Source organism: Phalacrocorax carbo, chromosome 1 (assembly GCF_963921805.1).
Source record: "Phalacrocorax carbo chromosome 1, bPhaCar2.1, whole genome shotgun sequence".
Taxonomy (NCBI): Eukaryota; Metazoa; Chordata; class Aves; order Suliformes; family Phalacrocoracidae; genus Phalacrocorax; species Phalacrocorax carbo.
Window position 1 is genome coordinate 16790790 of NC_087513.1, and position 19908 is coordinate 16810697.

Below are 19908 nucleotides of genomic sequence, written 5' to 3' on the forward strand. Positions count from 1 at the left end.
AGAAGTAAAGCTGTATAAGATTCTAAGTTTATACCACCTATTCTTATGTGAGAATTGCACTCAGAAAAGTACTCAGTTTAAGGATGCACATCTTGAAGAGTGGAAATAAAATAAAGTTTGGTTCCTTTCATCAGTGGAAAAGGCCAAACAGACACTAAAGAGGTCAGAAGGCATTTTACATGCCTGAATTATCCAGAGGCTGTATCCTGGCTGAACATATCCTAGACAAGCAGCCTTTGGAAAGATTTCAAAACTAGGTATGTAATACAGAGATTCTTTTTCAGTTAAGGCAGCTTCTGAAAGTCTCTTTGGTCTGCCCCCGAGAGAATACGACATCTAAGTCAAGTCCTTCTTTCACTCTTTTGTATCCTTATGCCATAATTGCTCAAAAGTTTGTGTGTGTACTTCTGTGTGTACTTACAAAGCAAGATTACCTTTCCTTTGACCTTCTATCCACTACATGTTTTTCCTCTGCTTTGCACTGAAAATATTAATGTGGGAATCTCAAGTAAGGCTCTTAAGGAAAGCTCATCTCAGTTCTTGCTTCTTTAAACACTGATAGGAAAATACTATAACTTTATAGAGCTGATGGAAAGAAAAATGCAAGTTAATTTAGATCTGTGTAAATTGAGATTCCACATCTTATAATACCTTATCTCATTGAGTTTGGCTTTGAGCCTTACAATAAATAATTAAGTATATGGAAAAAGTTATTTGCTACATTGTAGTGAAGGGATCTTCAAAATATGCATCACTGGTGTGAAGTAGAGCTGGGGTTTTTTTCTCCCATTACGTTTTTAAGGCTTTGTATACTTTTTTTCCAGTTCTTCAGTTTGTGGAGTTGGGAATGAAGTTCACTGAAGCTGATTTGATAAAAAAACTGAAGTGGATATTCATAGAACAGCTTGGGTTTAAGAGTCGTGTGCCAAAGTTCTTGATCCTAATTAGGGATTGAGCTGTTTGGTTCCTTGGAGAGCCACTTAATGTCTAGTATTAAAGTTTTTATGCTTTGTAGAAACAAAAGGGTCAGGTGTTTGACCCATCCAGTCCCTTATTTTTAGTCACTGGGCTGTAGGGTATGACCTTGTTTCTCTCTTAAATCTTTCCTCATGCTGCTGTTTCACTATTCTTAAACTAAATGTGGTGGTGTAAGACTGCAGTGGCACTGACTCCAGCTCAGCTCTTAAATCATTCCTCTGTACATTTGTAACTCGAATGGCACAATTACGAGGTTGCTGGTTTTCTGGGATGTGCAGATCTCTTGATGCCCCCCACCATCCCCCAATAACTTCCTGGAGTTTAGTTAAATCAAGCACATGCCTAAGAGAAATCTTGGTTACAGAGAATCAATGTTTTCTTCTCACGTAATCTACAATTTCAGAGTTGTCACCAAAGGGGTATGAAAATAATGAGGGTAGTTAAAAGTGTGTGCTGTCCCACTTGTTATAAATGCTTAGCAAATGGGCATTAGACAGTTACAGTCTTGGTTTTGATTATAACTTGGTAATAATTGCACTTCATACCATTTAACACAAAGTCTTTGTTTTTATAAAAAGGCATGTTGTGTGTCAGCATCAAGACATACGTTATTTTTGTTACCTTTCTGTGATGTAGAGGTAGCATTTACAAGTGGTGTTAAATTGTAATTACTTTCATTTCTGGAGGAGTTGTCTGGATCCTCAGTATTGAATTTGGCATGCGCAGTGCAAGAGCAACTGTTCATGATTTCATTGCCAGTTTTTTTAGGTATTGACAACTCAAATGTGGGCTTCTGCAAAGGTTTTGCTTTTAATTTTTCTCTGTATTTTTTTAAAATATATTTCTGTAGTACTACTTGTATTCATTTCTCCTATTTGTGGCAGACAGTGGTTTAAAACACTAGTTAATAGCAATGACAAATGATGGTAGTAATTCCTATCAGATGTTGTGAGCATCATTCCAGTTTTACAAAAAGCTTTAATGACCCTAAACTAGCAGTGCGTGTATGTGGCATTCAAGGAAAGATAACTTTGTAGATTGAAAATCATCCGGCTTATTTTTAGGTAGTAGTGTCTTTTCCTTTCCTGTCTTTTCCTTTCTTGATAAAGAACAGAAGTTTGTTGGGTTTGGTTTTTTGTTTGGTGTTTTTTTTGTTGTTTTTGTTTTGGTTTTTTTTAATTGATTGATACACAAACATCTTTGTGACTTTCTTAGGGCATCATTTTCTATGAAAAGCCGCCTCTGTTTGACCCCTTCTCTGCAAGGGAGTAACAGAATGTAACTGTAACATATTCTCCAGTCCCACACTAAAAACTGTAATGCCTTTTGTAAGTGTTTCATCAACTTTTCTTGTCACGGAAATAATGAATCACAGCGAAACTTCATCTGTGTTGTTCAAGCTACTTTCTTAAAGGTTTGGTTTTAATGCCTGTCATAAAACCAGAGAAGTTCATTGCATTTTCCACATGGTCATCAAGCAGCTTCTATTTTGAAAATAATAAAAATGCCTTCAGCAGCAAACTTCTGTTTCAGAAGTCTTTTGTGCCAATGTGGGATACCTGTTAAGCAAATGATTCACATTTCTTTACCCTTTCCAATACATTCAGCCAAATCACTGCTGCTGATACTGCTTAGCAGTTTATCTTTTAGCACTTTCAGACTGGTATTGGGAAAAGTATGTATCTCTTTGACAAACACTTTCTCCGTGACTGGTTATGCAAATGACTTTTTTTCTGGCAGTCATGAATATTGCTTTTGCGTGCTCTATTCTGTACTTCCAGTGTGACTTGATGGTGTAACCTTGCATTTTGAGAAGGGAAGGGGAGGGCATTGCATTTTGTAGTAACATTATTAAACAAGTTGAATCTTGGTCAAGCCCAGCTACTCGTCATCTTTTAACATCATCCCCTTCTTAGGTGATGGGGCTGTAGTGTAAAAGGGAGCTGGTCATAAGAAAATCAAGGGTAGAAGGAAGATGTTAGAAGTGGGCTCCCCAAGAAGCAGTAGTTCATAGGTGTGAAGTGGCCTTCCTCTGCAAATATGCTGTGGATCTTGCAGATTCCCCAGTGCTTGGCTCAGGCTCTGAAGCCTTAGAGGAGAGAAAAGGGGAGAGAATGCTCAGAAGGGGTTTGCAACCAAGGGAAGGTTCAAAGACATTGCTAGGAGAGGGTTCTGTAGTGACTGTCTGTAGGAAAACGCGTATGACACACTGCTGCTGAACTGTAGTTCTTAGTATAGTTAAGACAGAGGTTCTGTACTGCCCATTAGTTAAAAACAGGCAGTCAAATCTTAGCAATGCAGGTAAGCACTGGCACAGTGGCTTAATACATGGGTATAGATGCAGTAATTTGTACTCCTAAGTGAATTAGGGAGTGGGATTTATAATGCTAATTCTAGAGCAAGCACTCTGGAGTGAATTTAGTAGTGGCAATTTTGTGCATAACGACAAAGCTATCTAGCACACCTTTTGTAAAAGTCTTACAGGCTACCACTGTAGTGATCATTTCAGACTGAAAGAAATCATTATAGCATCCAACAGAGACATTTTAAATAGATCATTAATTTCCTATATATTTTACAACACTCCAATGTTCAAAGCAAATCATAGAAGAGTATCAGTTTGTACTGTCTTTCTGTGTGAAAGCATCTGCAAGCTGCATGGTTTTTCCTCGCGCCCCTCTTGCAGCAATACTGAGCTGTGATGTGCCTGGATGCGTGGTATTTCACGTTAAATCAGTAGTGATGAGTATAGTACTAACAATGTCTTGACGAAATGAACATCATTTGCATTAAGACTAGACATTTATTTTTGTAGATGAAGGATGTGTAACCATGGATCATAATTACACTAGGAGAGCAGTGTAATCTCTCCCATCCCTGTTTATCCCACATTTCTCTAACCTGTGAATTAGGGTTGAGACTCTTGTCCTTATCTGCTCTGTCTGTGGACCTTCACATTTTATTATCTGTTCTTAGGCATGTATATGTGTCAACTTCTGATCATGAAGGTGTCTTTTTTTGCACGTTATGCTTAGTAATTCTGGCTATGTAGAACTGCTGGGGCTCGGTGGGGCATGGAACCATGCTGCTTCTGTGAAATTCACTGAGTGATTTACAAAATTGATTATTATACTCTAATATTGTTTAACCTACCATTCTGTGTCTGTACCAGAATGCTATGTAATGGGCACTGCTGCTAGATCAGACATTTTCTTGTGTTTTCATTATTTTTAATATATTTTTTGTAATAGCCTAGCTTTTTTTTCTGAGACCAAGAAAAATGTATCCATGCCACTCTTACACTCCTGTAGGCTTGACTCACTTTACTACTTTGCTGAATATCCTATTGGATCAGTGAATCAGTCTACTTTTTTAGGTTTTGTATTTCCCTGTTGGAGGTAATGTTGCCTGATATAAAGGTAAAATCACCTCATTACCATTAGGTTTCAGCTCATAACTTTACCCATTTAACTGTCAGTTAAAATAGGATATTATCAGGCAGGAGGTCTGGACCCTCAGTCTTTCCTGGTTCCAGTATATTTCTATTTTCTGCACCTTTTCTTCTTAAGTAATATTTTTAACTTGTTAGTATTCCTGGCTATGGCTTTGGCTGGAACCGTTTGACATACATCTTTCTAGGGAGATACCAGAAGCTTGCAATGTTTCACTCTTAATCATAATTCTCCCTAACTTCTGTGAGTCCTTTTTATCCTGGGCCATTGCCCAACATGCCTGGTGTTGAAAAAGATATAGGCATGCTTATTATTATTGGAAAACAGCTGGAATCTCATTTAATGAAACTTGGTAATACTGTGATGCTCTGGTAGGGCTGTGCAGAACTCTGAATCATTCCGCTTCCAGCCACTCAAATCTTTATTTTGAAGTTAATCCCTCTTTTATGATATTAAGTGGCTGTTGTTACCTGTAACCATGAAGTTAGATGGAATTCTTTGGGGCAAAAGGAAACAAAGTAATTGGGCTAAGGATTTGCTGAAGAAAGCCCCAAATCCAATATGGTTAGTAGTTATATTAGCTTGCAATTCTTGCTTGTGGCAATACCAAATGCCAGGGTCAGTTCCAGGTGGGTTTTGCCTTTGGATTTTGTGGGAAGTGTGTGTGTCCAATGCAAGAGGTACTTGAAAAAAATTTCTTCGTTTCATTCTTGTATTTTACCCATTTGATATGCAGAATTTTTCTTTGTTCCCTTACAAACAAAAATTCTTCCTGTGTATGTGTCCGTTGGGATTTGAGTTGAACACAAAAAAAGAATTCCTCTGGATAATGGAAAATTCATGCAATGCAGGCAAATAAAACATGGAGACATTTGATCTTGAGAAAGTATACTAATTCACATCATTGTACAATCAGATAACAAGAAAAATTCTACAAAACTTGGCAAGGAATATTGAAAGTATGATTAAACAATTGATAAAGAGAGATAATAAGATTTTTGGTTCTCCTTTTATCCTTAAAGTCTTTTAAAAGGCTGACTTATTCTTGCAAATATTACCTTTGTTCTTTATACACTATATTTCTCAATTGTTGTTTTTTGGCATTGGATAGAAATATGACCTCAATATTTAAAAAATAATAATTTGTTTCTGGTATCTTAGAGTTCTGCATATACCTCTAGTTTGTGTGCCTAACCATGAGTTTGGGAATGTCTGTATGCTTTAGGAATCCTGGTGTTAGTGTGTTTACCTGACAGGGCATTTCGAGTTGGCCTTGCTTCATTGGCTTACGACAAAACCCAATCCCTTCATCTTTCACCTTGGTTTTCAGTGTGCTGACATAAATTCAACATTTATCTGGCAGTGGTGGTTAATTGCCTGTCTGAAGAGCAGATTCTTTCTTGTAGACTGCTTCAGATGTATGCTTTGGAACACACTCTTCTTTGCCGGAAGTCCAGACAGATTTCATATATGGTAGTCCTACAGGGCAGGAAAAAGGGAAACTCTCTAAAACTTCGTGTAAGTATGGGGAAGCACTGTGAGGCAGGAGGGTTGGGTCTTTTTTTGTTTCTTTTCCCCACTTCAGATTCACTATGAAGTTTCTGGAATTAAAATTAGCTCTCCATTGTCAGCATTCTTAGCTTTGTATTAGTTCGCAGCTTCTGACGCCTACAGAAAATTCAAGCTATGAGTCTAAAAAACAAAAGAAAATTAAAAAGACTTAATCTTTTATCAGTTCAAAAATAAATCTGGGCGTAATGATTTTGTTTTAAGCCAAATGACATTATTCACGGATTGAAGCTGATTTTGCTGACCTTCAGGCAGTATTAACTGCGGCTTTTCGTCTGAGGTCATTTGTGGGACTTCATATCTGGAAACAGTATTGGATTCTACTCCGGTGCTAGTGCATCACTGAACATTCAGCTGCTCCCTATTCTTTGTTTAGGAACAGGTATCTGTTTTGTGAACACGCATGTTTCAGAGTGGAAAAAAAGTGTTGGAAGAATGAGACTAGTGATTGACAACCTTTCACGAGAGAATGTAGTGGTTCTAAAGCAAAAACTGACTGAAGGAGGAAAGAGTCTGCGAATAAGGATAGCGTGTTTTGTTTCAGTTGTGTCCAAGGGAATAGGAATTTGTGACTTGTACTTAAAGAACAAACAAATCCCTACACCCCCTGCCCCTGCAAATTTAACTAGGATAGTTTATTTTCCCTTCTTAATATGAACAGCCAAAATTAGGCAGTTTTGGCTGTTTGTTCCGGTGTTCTCATTCTCTCTGCTTTGCATTTATTATCTGATAGGGCTAGCTACAGGACTTCAAATTTATAGAAAAGTATCTTTTCCTTTAACACAAGAACTACTTGTTTTTTGTATTTAAACAAGCTAGTCCAACTGACTTAGATCAGATAGTTTCTGATGGCTTCTGGCTCCTATTTCCGTGCCTTCTAGGACCTCAGTTCAGTTCTAGACAGCAGTAAGGTAGACATATTTCTTGGATGTTTCTAGAAGTAGTGCTTAGCTACATAACTTGGCCTGTAATTAAGAGTTTGACATGTAATAGCATAAACTTTAAACAGCATTTGTGACTGTATACTTTTGCAATTATAGAATCATTTAGGTTGGAAAAGACCTCTAAGATCATCAAGTCCAGCCATTAAACTAGCACCTCCAAGTCCACCACTAAACCATATCCTTAAGCACCACATCTACACGTCTTTTATATACCTCCAGCGATGGTGACTCAACCGCTTCCCTGGGCAGCCTGTTCCAGTGCTTGACAACCCTTTCAGTGAAGACATTTTTCCTGATATCCAATCTATAGTTCCTTCCTAGTTCATCCAGGGGAAAACCACAAAAATAGTGTGGCATGTAGTGAGATTTTAGGAAAGCTGGGCTAAAGATTCCTGGCAGAAGTGAACTTAAAGGTCTTGGGAGGAATATTCTTGGTCAACAAAAAGAAAAATGGATGTGCATAACGTGGGTAATAGTAAAGGAGTGAGGTAAGCAGAAAAGACTAGAAATAGGAGAAAGGGGGGTAAAAAAAAAAAAGACAACCTGAAGTTGTCCTTACCCAGTACAGAAATGGGAGAGAAAGTAAGTAGTAGGAGACACCTATGTACTGGGAAGGAACCCAAAGAAGGAGGTGGGCCAGAGAGAGAGAAGCCTATGTGGGTTAAAAGTAGTCATAGCATTTTGATGCTGGGATAGGAATGAAAGGGCAGAATACATCTGCTTAAAGGAAAGCTACAGCATTTAGGTGGTGGCTTGAGGCATCTGGTGGTGGGCCGGCGATGGCGGTGTGGTAACCTCTTCCAAACTGCAGTGCGAGGATTTGTTGCTGCTGTCGTGCTTGCCAGGCTCCTGGCTCTTCGGTCTGAATGGACCAAGCCAAGACTCTGAGCCTCGGAGTCAGTGCACTGGAGGGCAGGTTCGGTTTGAGGTGGGATGTCTGGTGGGTCAGCCCGGCTGCGTTAGAAATGGGAAATAGAATTTTGAATTTCCTGCTTACTCTTGTGCAAGAGATGGGCACACGCTACCTTTGCAGCAGAATTTGCTCTTTGGGCCTTCGTTTTTTTTCTAACATGGTTACACTGATATACTTGTTTGTCATCTGAAATTAGGGATCTACTTTTTTTATTTATGTATATTGTTCTTAAAAAGCAATAAAATGATGGTGCCTTTAGAGCTACTAATGATACTCAAGAGCTCAGTTAATTTAAAAAAAAAAAAAAAAAAAAAAAAGGCCTGGTTCTTCATCATTTCCCTGCTGGATCCAGCATCTGCACTGAACACACAATTCTAAGCCGAATGCTCCCACTTGAGCTGCCTGTTGACATGCAGCAGGGATTCAGACAAAATATACAGTGTTGTGTGAAAATGTTAATGGGCATTGGGGAAAAATTTTTTTTAGACTGCTGAGGACTAATTATAACACTTCACTAAGCTTAGTAATATGATTCATTATTTAGCTCTTAAAGCAGGTTCTGTGGCAAAAGTTGGAGATAAATTTGCACCTTCTTTGCTCTCTGACCTCGTGAAGAGGAGTGGAAACTTGGAAATGGATTAAGCTTTTAAATAACTGTTTATATATAAATGCCACAGACAAGTAGCTGAGCAAACTTTACCTATTGATCCCATTTTAGCCTTTTCAGCATAATCATTAGAATTAAAAAAGGGTGGGTTTTCTGTTTTAAGTTAATGTTGCTTTGCAGTGCTGTAAGAACCACATCAGTGCGGTGCTGACTCTTCCTCTTCTGCCTCCTAAGTGATAGGCTTTGAACAAGGGCAGAACTTGGTCCATCCCTCAGATATTAAGGATTACCAACAGCAGTAGTTTTTCCTTGGCTGGGTGGTCAAGTGAATACAGTGTTTATACAGCCTGTTTAAACTGAGCTACTTTGTAATAGGAAGAAACTATTAGGGACGATAAAGGGTTTTAAACAGTGTTTGTGCTTATTTCTTTTACATAAGGCCATGTTCTGCTCCTGCAATCTAGTCAGGCTTTATTTTTTCTGGAGACCTTTGTGAAGGTATTGTCTGCCTGATTTTTGTCCAATGCTCATCTTTTTCTCTTGCCTTTTGAAATAACGGGGTTGGGTGGTTTTTGATCTCTTCTGTTTTCAAGATGCTTTATTCTTCTATTGAACCTGAAGAGTTTGGTTCAGAATAAGCAGCTATCCTTGCATGCCTCCTAATAGTTAAACTAAAGTGTTCATGCACCAAGCATTTCAGTAAATCTTGTCAACCAATGTGAGGTCTATCACAATCGGCATGCTGCCATGTGTGGATTGTGTTTTGTTTGACTGAAGATGTATTAAAAAAATAAAAAAAAGGAAAGAATGCTTCCATGTAGTTTGCTGCTGAGACTCCCAAACTATCCATTTCGAATGGTCTCTTACACAAATATTCTTGAGCATTCCCTATGCTAAGAAAGCAAGTTGTTAGGATTTATTCCTTTTGAAAATAAATGGAAAATAGTGGAGTAGTTCCATGTTGACTATTTGACCAGAATATGTATTTAGATCTAGTGCATTTATCCAGGAGATAAGAAACAGTTTCTTCCTTTATGTTAATTCTGTTTGACCGTAATTTTTACAAGTGATGAACCAGTTCAGAACTGTGTTTCATTCATAATTTTTTTGGTGAGCAAAAAGTTAGAATTCTGCTTTCCTTTTTGGTGTTTTTTTAATTATGTCCCCTAAGCTGTAGTGATGATCAATAACTGTGTAGTAGTGTGCTAGTCTTGCTATAGAGCCAAGTCCCTAGAAAACAGCTTCTTCCTCATGTTATTTCACTCCAGAATAGGAAGGGTGAGCACCACCTTTTCCTTTTATCATCTGAATGAATGGGTGTGTGGGCTTACGCTTTTTGAGTGGTATTTCTGTAAGTGAAGTACTTTCTAGGAAGTTTATGATACTATTTTGTATTCTAAAATATTATTGGTCTTTTGGAAAACATCCATGTAGATTAGAGGGGGTTTATATGGTTGAAGTGTGTGTGTGCGCGTGCGAGATAACTAATGCTGCATGAGTAATTCATAATGAATAATTTATCTAATTAATTTAGGCTTTCTTTCTGCTTGTCAGTCGTCTGTGGGGAAACGGCAGTTTCCTTAGACATATTTGTTTTGGAAGTGTTAAAGTGCTTTGGAATTTTTCTATGTGCAGCTGTAACAAATGCATTGCAGACTTGAAAATTTTAGTATAAACTCTTTGGAAATTGTGGCTTTCACAAATATTAAACAGTATTTCAATGATGCTCTAGAAATACCTGTGCAAATAAAACTCTGAGTAGCTCAATGAACAAAATAAGAAAAATTTAACAGAATCAGTAAGACTTGTCCCTCTCCACCCCATTTTCAGGTTTCCCTTTTGCTACAAAAACCAAACAACCCCCGCCCCCCGACAAACAAATTAAAAAAACCCTCACCAACAACAGTTCTTTAACCAAAAGCTGTTTGTCATTTTTCAGCACTTCCCCCCACGCCCTACAGGAAACCGCTCTTCTGTTAAATGTCTTTCTCCTACGAGGAAAGGATCGCTCCACTGTTCTAGCAGTGGTCAATTTGTGTATGGTTTTTTTTTCTTTTTCCTTGAACATTCAGAGGTAAATACTGCATTTATGGATAATGGTGGTTTTGGACTTTTTTTCTGATTCTGCATGTACTTGAGTATTTCTATTTCTGTTGAATAAGAAATAATGTTTTCAAAACCTGTACAGTTCAGTGTCTATGGATATTAAAATATTTACCAAAAGTCATATGGAAAATGTTGCTAGCTGGTCAAAGTAAGTTATCTCACAATGCAGCCGTGATGATTTATGAATGAAGAAATAATATGGTGAGTTACATTTAGAATTATTCTGTAACTAAAGAATGTGAGGGCTTGAAAAATTTCTCCTTTTCCCTGCCATACTTAGTGAGCATCCAGTTCCCTCCTTATAGAGTTGACTTTAGGCCAATATTTAGGGTCAGCAAACCTAGTACGTTGTTACTTTTCCCCTCTTCGGTTGCAAGAAGGTTGTAGAATTGCTAAGAAACTGCCAAGAGTTCAAGTTGCTGCATTGCTTGTAACTGCTTAAATATGTTTAATTGAACATGCTGCATGGTTATTCTGTCCCTTTATAGTGAAACAACAGTTTTTATCATAGGTTATGAAATGAGCATCTTTGCTTGTAACACATGATAGCCTTTTTCTGCTGGGCAGGGGCTGGTGGGAACCTGCTGGTATTCGTAGGGTGTCTGTGTGTCCAAACCTGTGCAAACTGGGGCTGTGAGGACTTCCAGGCACTTCTTTGCCTTGTAGAACAGTAATTCAGGGCAGAAAGAGTGTAGATCTTTCTTTTGGTACTAAAACTGCGTGAATATATTTGTGGTTTTTTTTTATCAGTGCTGCATATCTTTAATTTTTATGTGCGTTCTCCTTGGCGTCAGTGGCTATAAAGAGAGCATAACCACCATTTTCTTTAGTTTGTTTTGACCTGTTTGCCATCACTTAGAACATGGAAAGGTTTAATTACAAATATTTAATAAAATAGATTGTTTTAAGAGCATGAATAATTTTAGCGTAATTCTGACCTTTTGTGATTATATAGAGTAGGTTACACTAGTTTCTTTTCATTTAAATTTAAATGTTGTATAAATACCTTATATAACAGAAAACACATGTGATTCTTATTGTAGCTGAGATGGACGTAGCTCACTTAAGAGAGTCCAAGTATGGATATATAAATGCATAAATTATAATATCTTCTGTAGTGTATGATATAGAAAGTAGATGATTGGCTGTGAGCCAGGAGACTTCCTTTTTAGTTAAAGCAAACACACGTTTCTATGGCAATAAAAGCAAATTTAAACTGTAGGTGGTTCTGACTGTTGCTAGTCTAAAATAAAGGTGGCAGTTGCAGAATAGTTCATTTCATAGCCAAAGGAAAAGATTTTTATTACAGAAAAATGCACCTGTATTACCCATACCTAATTTTTAAAATTTTGGAGTTGTAAGCTCTTTCTGATATTGATTTTTCCTTCTTTTAATTTCTCCTCCTTGCTTTTCACTGTGTGTAGCAAAATTAGGAGTCTGCATATAAATGCTGTACAGATATTTTGTTATTATCAAGTAGATTTAAACTTTAATGGTGATATGTATTACCTTTGCATCTTTCATGTTTTGTTGGGACTTCAAATTTTTAATGTTTTGTTAAGTGATGACTATTTTTAGTAGTACTCAGAGACAAGAGGCATGAGAGTCTTACAACTGAAGATAAATTAAGTGGTATTTACTGAAGAACACCAGATTGGTGGGGTGGGTACGGGATAACAGGCTGCAAATAAATAGGGTTGAATATAGTGAGAAGCATTTATCCTATTCTAATTATGGGGCAGTATAACAATGGAAGAGGTCTGAGACACCGTTTCATCTCTAGATTGGATTGTTTAGAGCTTCACATCCCTTTGAAGCACATTGAGAAGAATGATCCATTATAGAATACCCAAACACAACCTATTCGCGAACGAGTGGCCTCACATTAATCATCCTGCCCCTATCTGCCATACTTGGTATCCTTCAAGCTGTTTATTTTTTGGTCTCCAAATCTGCCCAAAATCAGTAGGATGGATTATAGGGGCCTGAGGATTCAAGATCTGTGGGGTTTTATTTTTGGTTTGTTTTTTTTTTTTAAGAAGGGAGTATGGGCAGCCTATTTCATATGAGATTGTTTTGCAGCCAAAAATTGCTGTGATTTAAGCATAGTGTGTGCATACCTAAAAACCAAATGTATCTTTTTGGTCACTTCTACGCTTTGATTTGTTGTGCCATACCCTGACAGAGGCAGAGAGTGACAGGTACCTGAAAAGTTTATGTTCATTTGGCAGGAGGGGAGCGTGTGGTACCAATCCATGGTTGAAACTAGATCTTTCTAGATCTTTCAGTTGATCTTAATGTCATATTTCATGAAATCTTCTTTTGCAACAACAGTCAAGATTTACTTATAGTTATAACCTGAGAATACTTAATGTGAAAATATAAACTTAAATTTGCAGAGGATCTGGTATTGTTCTCAAACTCATTTCCCTCATCACAGTGGATGCTCACTTGGTTGTCCTTGCTAACTCAGATAACCGGTGTTAACTACTTGGCATCAAGGACAGAGGATGAAATATCATGAAAAGACAGATGGACTGTGCCAGCTGGCTGCTGCTTGTGGTGCTGGGATGGTGGGTTTGAGTGCTCCAGTTCCCATCTGATGGGAAGAATCGAGACCTAAGGAAAGGACTTTGGATATCTGAGCTGCCAGGAGTCAATGAAGCTGTTGGTGTTGAATACTTTATTAGGGAAAAACTGCCCAGTTTACATGATATAAATCTGTATATAAATGCACCAAATTTTGGTTAATGGATAATGTTGTAAGCCTAGAAATAATATATGTTCTCCAGGGCTGCATAATGATAACGTTTTGTTTTTAAATATTTCTTGACATGCTGTATTAGATGTAAATCCTTGAAGTAAACAGAAAGATACATTTGTAAATGTAGCTTAATATATTCTATATTTAAATCAACTGTAGCAAAACCCAGCAGCATTACAAAGGAGGTAGAATTTTTTTTGTTGTTATTTAGTTATTTTGAGGCAAGTGATTTGTGTTTTACAAAATTGAGAAGTCGTCGCTTGGTTTAGCATTCTGTTCTCATCCGAGAAACATTCCCTACCATCTGCAGCCAGTCGTCTGTTGTGCTGTGTGAGCCTGGCTCCAAATACAAAATATCAGCTGGCGTGTATAGCCCTGCCTCTGACACCCCCCGCCCACCCCACCCCTTCCCACCCCCCCAAAAAAAAAATGTGAGTGATGGAGGTCAAGATATTCTCTGCTCAGGTGCAGGCAGATCCATTAAAAAAGTGAATTCTGGAAAATATTCACGGGGCTTTTGTGGATGCAGCTGCATTTTACTAGACTGTGCAATTTATAATGGGTGTGTTAGGAGATACTGCATCACAAAAACACTTTAAAATAAGAGCTCCTAATATGCGTTGAGTTTATAATTTGTTTTCTCCTTATCAGCTGAAACTGGTTTTCAAAATCACCTGAAATCGATTTTGGAATGTAGTTTTAATAAGCTTGCACTCTTCTGCCCTGCTGGTAAACTTCTGTTCCTCTCTTGTCTAACTCCAGTAGAGAGAAATTAAGCTGCAAAACTGCAAAGCTCCATGCCTTTTTCCACCTTGTATTTTGGAACCTCATCAGTCTGAAGAGCTGTCTTCAATTTTAGCTCAGCAGTTTCAAAGCCGTTTTCTTTTATCATGTCTTAGTTAATTTCAAACAATTTTCTCTTCCTCCTGTGGTGGTTCTTAAATGTATTAATTTTATTTGGTGGTAACATTTCCCCTCTACACTCCTAATGTGTTTCCAGATTTGAATATTGTTTTATGCTGATATCAGTACTAGGCCTAATTTTTCCTTACATTTTGTAATAATGATATTGAGACATTAGTGTCATATTAGACAAAATTTGTGTGTTCTAATTGTAAGACATAACAATTGAAAACTACTAATGAATTTTGTGTAAATCCTACATGATATTGTACTCAAAAGCTTAGTATTTTGTTGCTATGGTGATGAGCACCGTAGGTTTTTTTGGGGATTTTTTGCAGCAGCTTATAGTAGTTGAAATGGCTACAAAGAGAAAAAGTATCATCTACAATTTGAGTTCCATTGAGAATATAAGGCTTGAATGATGTATTAATTGTTTTTACAATATAAGTTGCCTCTAGGGCCTGGGTTGTAGTAATGCATTATGTCCAAACGTCACCTGTAGAATAAACTTGGATTTAACACGTAAATTAGTTCAAGAAGTTTTAAATGTACTTGTTCAGTTGGAAAAATGTTTGCAAGTGATTTACTTGAAGGATTTGGTTATATGAAGTGAAACTCTTATTTGTCTTTAAAGAGAGTCTGTGTGGTTTGGTTTTTTTTTTTTCAGTGATTCATTTTTCTGTGTAGATAGAGCAGAGAACATTGGGTGTAGCCTGTAAGGGCTGTATATATTTTTCCTGTTTGTTATATTTCTTAGTAAAAATGTGCAAGAACATCTATTACTACAGTAACCAAACCAATCCTGTGATAATATATCAACAAACTTCTTACGTGCTTGGTTAAAGTAACTTGTAATTGTGGGCTAGTGGTGATCCTGAAAACAAGAAAATTTTGCCTTTTTTATTTAAAAAAAAGCATTTATTGTTGAACTGTAAAAATTGCACTGTGTTCATGAACTGTTGGGAAGAACATCATGGAGCCAAACTCCTTAAAAGCTCAAGCAAACCACTTTTTCCTGTTTTTTTCCATTTGAAGTGTTTTGGGCAGGGGGTATAAAAACCGGCCTGGACATATAGGTGTCTGTTTCTCTTACAACTCTTCAGCTACTAAGATTCTATGTACCGGATAGCCTATAGGTGGTGGTCCTTATACAGCTTCGTTGATGAGAGATCAAGGTCAACCTGCTGTTTTACAGAAAGAATTATTGGGGCAGTGTGATTTAATTTCTGGTAGAACTGAGAATAGACCCAAGGTATTAAGTGCTTTGATCACAGCACCTTTCTGAGACACAATATAGTTCACATACAGTACATGTCACCTATGAAATGTGTTTACACCATTTGCTATTCACTGTTACATGGTGGTAATAAATCTGCTGCTAGATGACTATTGTCTCATTTACTAAAGTTACTATATGGACTCAAGTGACTGCAGACAGATAGTTGCACGATTTTTTAATTAACAAAATGTATGTGTTGGTAACCCAAACGAGCATTCAGCAGTAGTATTAGAAGGACACGCAGAAGCGAAGAGCAGCATTCACACGTTTATGGAAATGAATTAAATTGCCTGTAATTCTGCTTATGTGCTTGTTTATGTAGTCGTATTAGCCCAATCTTAACTGAGGAGTAGCTTGTATATTTTACCCAAGTACTCTTCCAGATTGTGATGATTTTGGATTTGTCATCCATGAAATTGGTCTCCCCATACATGCTTTTAGTATGTTACGCATACTTAAACTTTTTGAAATCTGAGGGAGTTTTTCAACTTTCCAGGAGATGTTCTTATGTGGTCAGATGTGGTTTGGTTTTTTTCTTTGGTTGGTTTTTTGATTTTTAAGGTAACAACTAATTGTTCCAAAAGTTTACAGCCACTAATTTGGTTTTTTGAACTGATTTTTTTGGTAGGATTTGCCTCCTGTTAACAAAGTTCTTTAGCCTTTTTCAGGAAAGGTAACTGTTGTTTTGCAATCTGATTAGGAAATGCCCCTGTATAAAAGGTATGCACCTCTTGATTTCTAAATAACTGTATTTTCAAAAGCCTTAATGCAGTCAAGTCCTACTAATCCTGCTTTACAGAGAGAGAACATGCAAGGGCTTTGCACCAAAGGAAATTTCCAAGGGTTGCATAAGGCTTGTGATGGGATTCAGCTCCCACAACTACCCCTGGCAATACTAGGCCATCCTCAAAATTTTATGCTAAAGTACATAGGCATGTATATGCACCTTGAGGGGCCGTGGGTGGAAGCTCTTCAGAACCTCCAAGCGTGGATGTTGACAAAGCCGCCTTAGTACTGACACTTCTGTCAAATGTACCCAAGTGAGTGCTGCTAAACCAAGCAAGTGTTCAGACTGTTAATCCGTGGCTTAAAGAAATGTGTTACTTCTTGAGATCTACCGTTGTCTTTTGATTTCTTTAATTCTTGTGATACTTTATAGGGATGGATACTTGTTGTTTCTTCTACTATTAAAATAATGGCTAATGAATTGGTATCTACAAGGAATGCTTGGGGACAACTGAACTGAGACTTGCTGCTTGCAACTGCAGGTTTTGCTGTACTTTAGGGAAATCAAAACTTGAAATTTTGCCCATGCTTACTTTTGTTCTGTATCTGTCATGTCAGCCTGCCTTAAATGAATTTTCTTTTATAGCTTGTTTACTAAGGATGCCACATCCAGAAGGATACAGAGTTTTGTGCATTAGACCTCGGAAATAACGTCCTAACCTTTGCCTATATGCTATCAGGAAGTAGTGTTCGCCTCTGGGGTTAGGATGGATGTTTGATACTTTCTGTGATAGCATTATGTCATCAGGAACATTTTCAGTAAACCAGTTTCCATTTAGTGTAAAGCATCATTTGTGAAGGAGTGATGCAGTGGTGCATCTCAGCAGTATCCTACCCCGAGTTCATGCACTTTCCAAAAGATCAGTCCCCAGACTTGGCACATGCTATGACAGTGTTGCCATACTGGAACGAAAAACAAACTTGGGCTTGTAAAAGCTGCAGCTGATGTTTCCCCAATAATTCCGGGAATCTACAATATCAGCATGAACAACCAGACTCTGAAAAAGAGCAGGGAGAAAGGAAGTGCTTTCTCGCTTGTTGAAAGTGTAGTGTTTTAATGACACTGTTTTTCTCCCCACCCTCCACAAGGATAAGTTATTAATGAATCTTTTTGTTTAAACCTTTTTGCGCTATCCATGTCCAGAAAGATTTGTTACTCTGGGGCAAGCAAGACCACCAGAGGCACTTCTTCAGTGTACCTGGAAGAGGTGGATGAAAAGTTCATTCTGAGTACATATCTGTATACATTTCCAGGTTAAATTTACTTTTCTTCAATTCTTGAAACTGAGTGTGTCCACTGAATATAAGAAATATTCTTTTAAAATACAGTGTATGGATTTCTTTTCTCTATTTTGTATATAAAACAGGAAGTGCACTTTAAGGAGCAACTGAATTATTTGTATAGTTCATTCTGAAAAGTCTTGCATTATTCACTTTACTTTTTTCTTTGATGCCAGACCGCTGGTATCATGCTGGTGCTCTTTGAGGAAACAAGAGCAAGCAAAAATAAACAAACATTTGTTCTCCTCTTATTAACTGAAAAGCTGTTGTCATGCTGTAATTTGTTTCGGTTTTCTGCTCTCTAGTATCTGCATGTCTATGAGACTTGCCTTCCAGCATATACCAAATGGGAACAGCCAAAAGGCACTGTTTCAGTGACAGATTAGTGTGTTTATTACCTCCTTAAATATTTCTTTGCATCCTTGTAAAATAAGGGAAGATGTTGGAGATGGAAGTGTTGGATCTGTATCACAGTGCTTGAGATTGGAATAACTTAAACACTGTTTAGTGTAGAGACTTCACTTGTTTAAATGTTATACAGTGCATTTGTGGAAAAAGTACAATCTACACAATCTTTCCAGTTGTTCTTGTGGTGTGAATTCACAGGGAGTTAGTGTCATTGATGAACTTTGAGATTATAAAGCAAATACCTGGCCTTCGGAAGGAACAAAGTATCAGTAAAGTGTGGTGTTAGGAAGGGTGTTAAGAGACTGGATTTATATGATGAAATGGGATAACGAATGCTGAGCTGGGGGCTTGTTCTCCTACGGCAGTACGTATTAGTAGAGCTTCATGGGCTGAAGAGTCGGGATGGTTCAGTGTTACCTGGCACAGAAAAAAGAGCACACTGGCGCTCATTTTGTATGCTGGTAGTCTGAAATGGTTATGTAAATGTTGATGCCTCTTTTCTAGGCAGAACTGTGTTTTTGCTATTGTTTCGTTACATTGGCCGTTTTTGAGAGCTTCTCTCTACCCGAGATCTGGGAAGAAGTGTGTCATGTAAGTGACATTTGTGATCATTGTCTTTGTCCACTGGGAATAGAAAAGCCTCCTGTTTTAAATCAATGTCATTGCAATACCATCTATCAGACATGAATGGTGAAATGAAATACTGCTCTTAATCACAGAATTGGGTTGCTGTCCTTTACTGAGGAAGGTCACTTGTTTAAAATCTGAATTCCTGTATTGTAGCACAGTGGGATAGCAGTGCTTTAGTTTCTTCTAGACTTACACTCATGGGTTAGTTTACAGAATGAATTATCTGGAAGAATCAATGTAAAAAAAAAAAGTTCATCCTCTTTTCTCATATAAATAGCATCTTGCATCACATCTTTGGAGGCTTGCACTTCCTCCATAAAATCCTATTTCTCTGTAGCTGTGATGGAAACTGGTGGAAGATTTGAGAACACGTGAGTGAGCCATGTGGCAGGGGTTGCTGGGTGTTTTTGAGGTGAACAGTTGGCTTCACAGTGGCATAGGATGGCACCCTCGCTGCAGGCTATCTGTAGAGAGCACAGAAGAAAGAATAGTTGTCTGACTTGGCTGCAAAGCTTCTGGGCGCCAGAGCCAGATCTACCCTCCTATGTCCTTCTTGAGTAAGGGCAACATGTGCTGATCTCCTTTGCTGGTATGTGTGTGGGTTCACTCCTCTGGATCTGTTCCTCTCCTGCAAGCTGCTGCCTCCGCAGCTCCTTCTGTAGAGGCTGTTATTGGTTTTTGAATTTTAGGTGTTTCTTGCTGATAGAAACGTTCGTTGCTGGGTCCCACATCTTCACTGCTTCTCCCATAGTCCACTGTGAATGATGAGTTATAGCCTAGCCTCAGTATTTTTCATGGGAAACTGGTGTGCTTTCCTTTAACAATAAGTTATATTTGACCACTTCCATTTACATATGTTATTTTAAAGATGCAGGATATAGTGTGTAGCGTTCCTGCAAAATGCTCTATTCAGTCCTCTGGGTTTGACTGTCACCTGGATGACCTTGCCAGCCAGCTTTTGCCCACCATACACAGAGCAACCCAAGCAGAGACAGCCACTGCTTGAAAACTCCTGCGTCTGGACTGGAAGTGAATGAGCCAGCATTCTTCTTCAGAGGTCTGCAATGCACCTGGAAGTGCCAGCTGTAAATGCCCTGATGTATTTTGAATCAATGTGGGAGAAATCAGTTGTATTTTTGTGGCATAAGTAAACACTTTCTCCTAGCCCTCTCATCTGACAGCAGCAAATAGTTTTCTTCAAAACTACCTCTTTGAGAAGTTTGGTGTTTTTTTGTTTTTTTTTCCTTCAGTAAATTACAACTAGACTCACAACCACAGGTTTCTGCTT

The 19908-nt window shown here is 37.9% G+C and overlaps 1 protein-coding gene across 1 annotated transcript in view; it reads left to right on the top strand.

Moving 5' to 3' along the window:
- The window catches only part of SLC2A13 (solute carrier family 2 member 13), a 164182-nt gene that overhangs the window by 35619 nt on the left and 108655 nt on the right, over positions 1–19908 (top strand). The window lies entirely within an intron of this gene.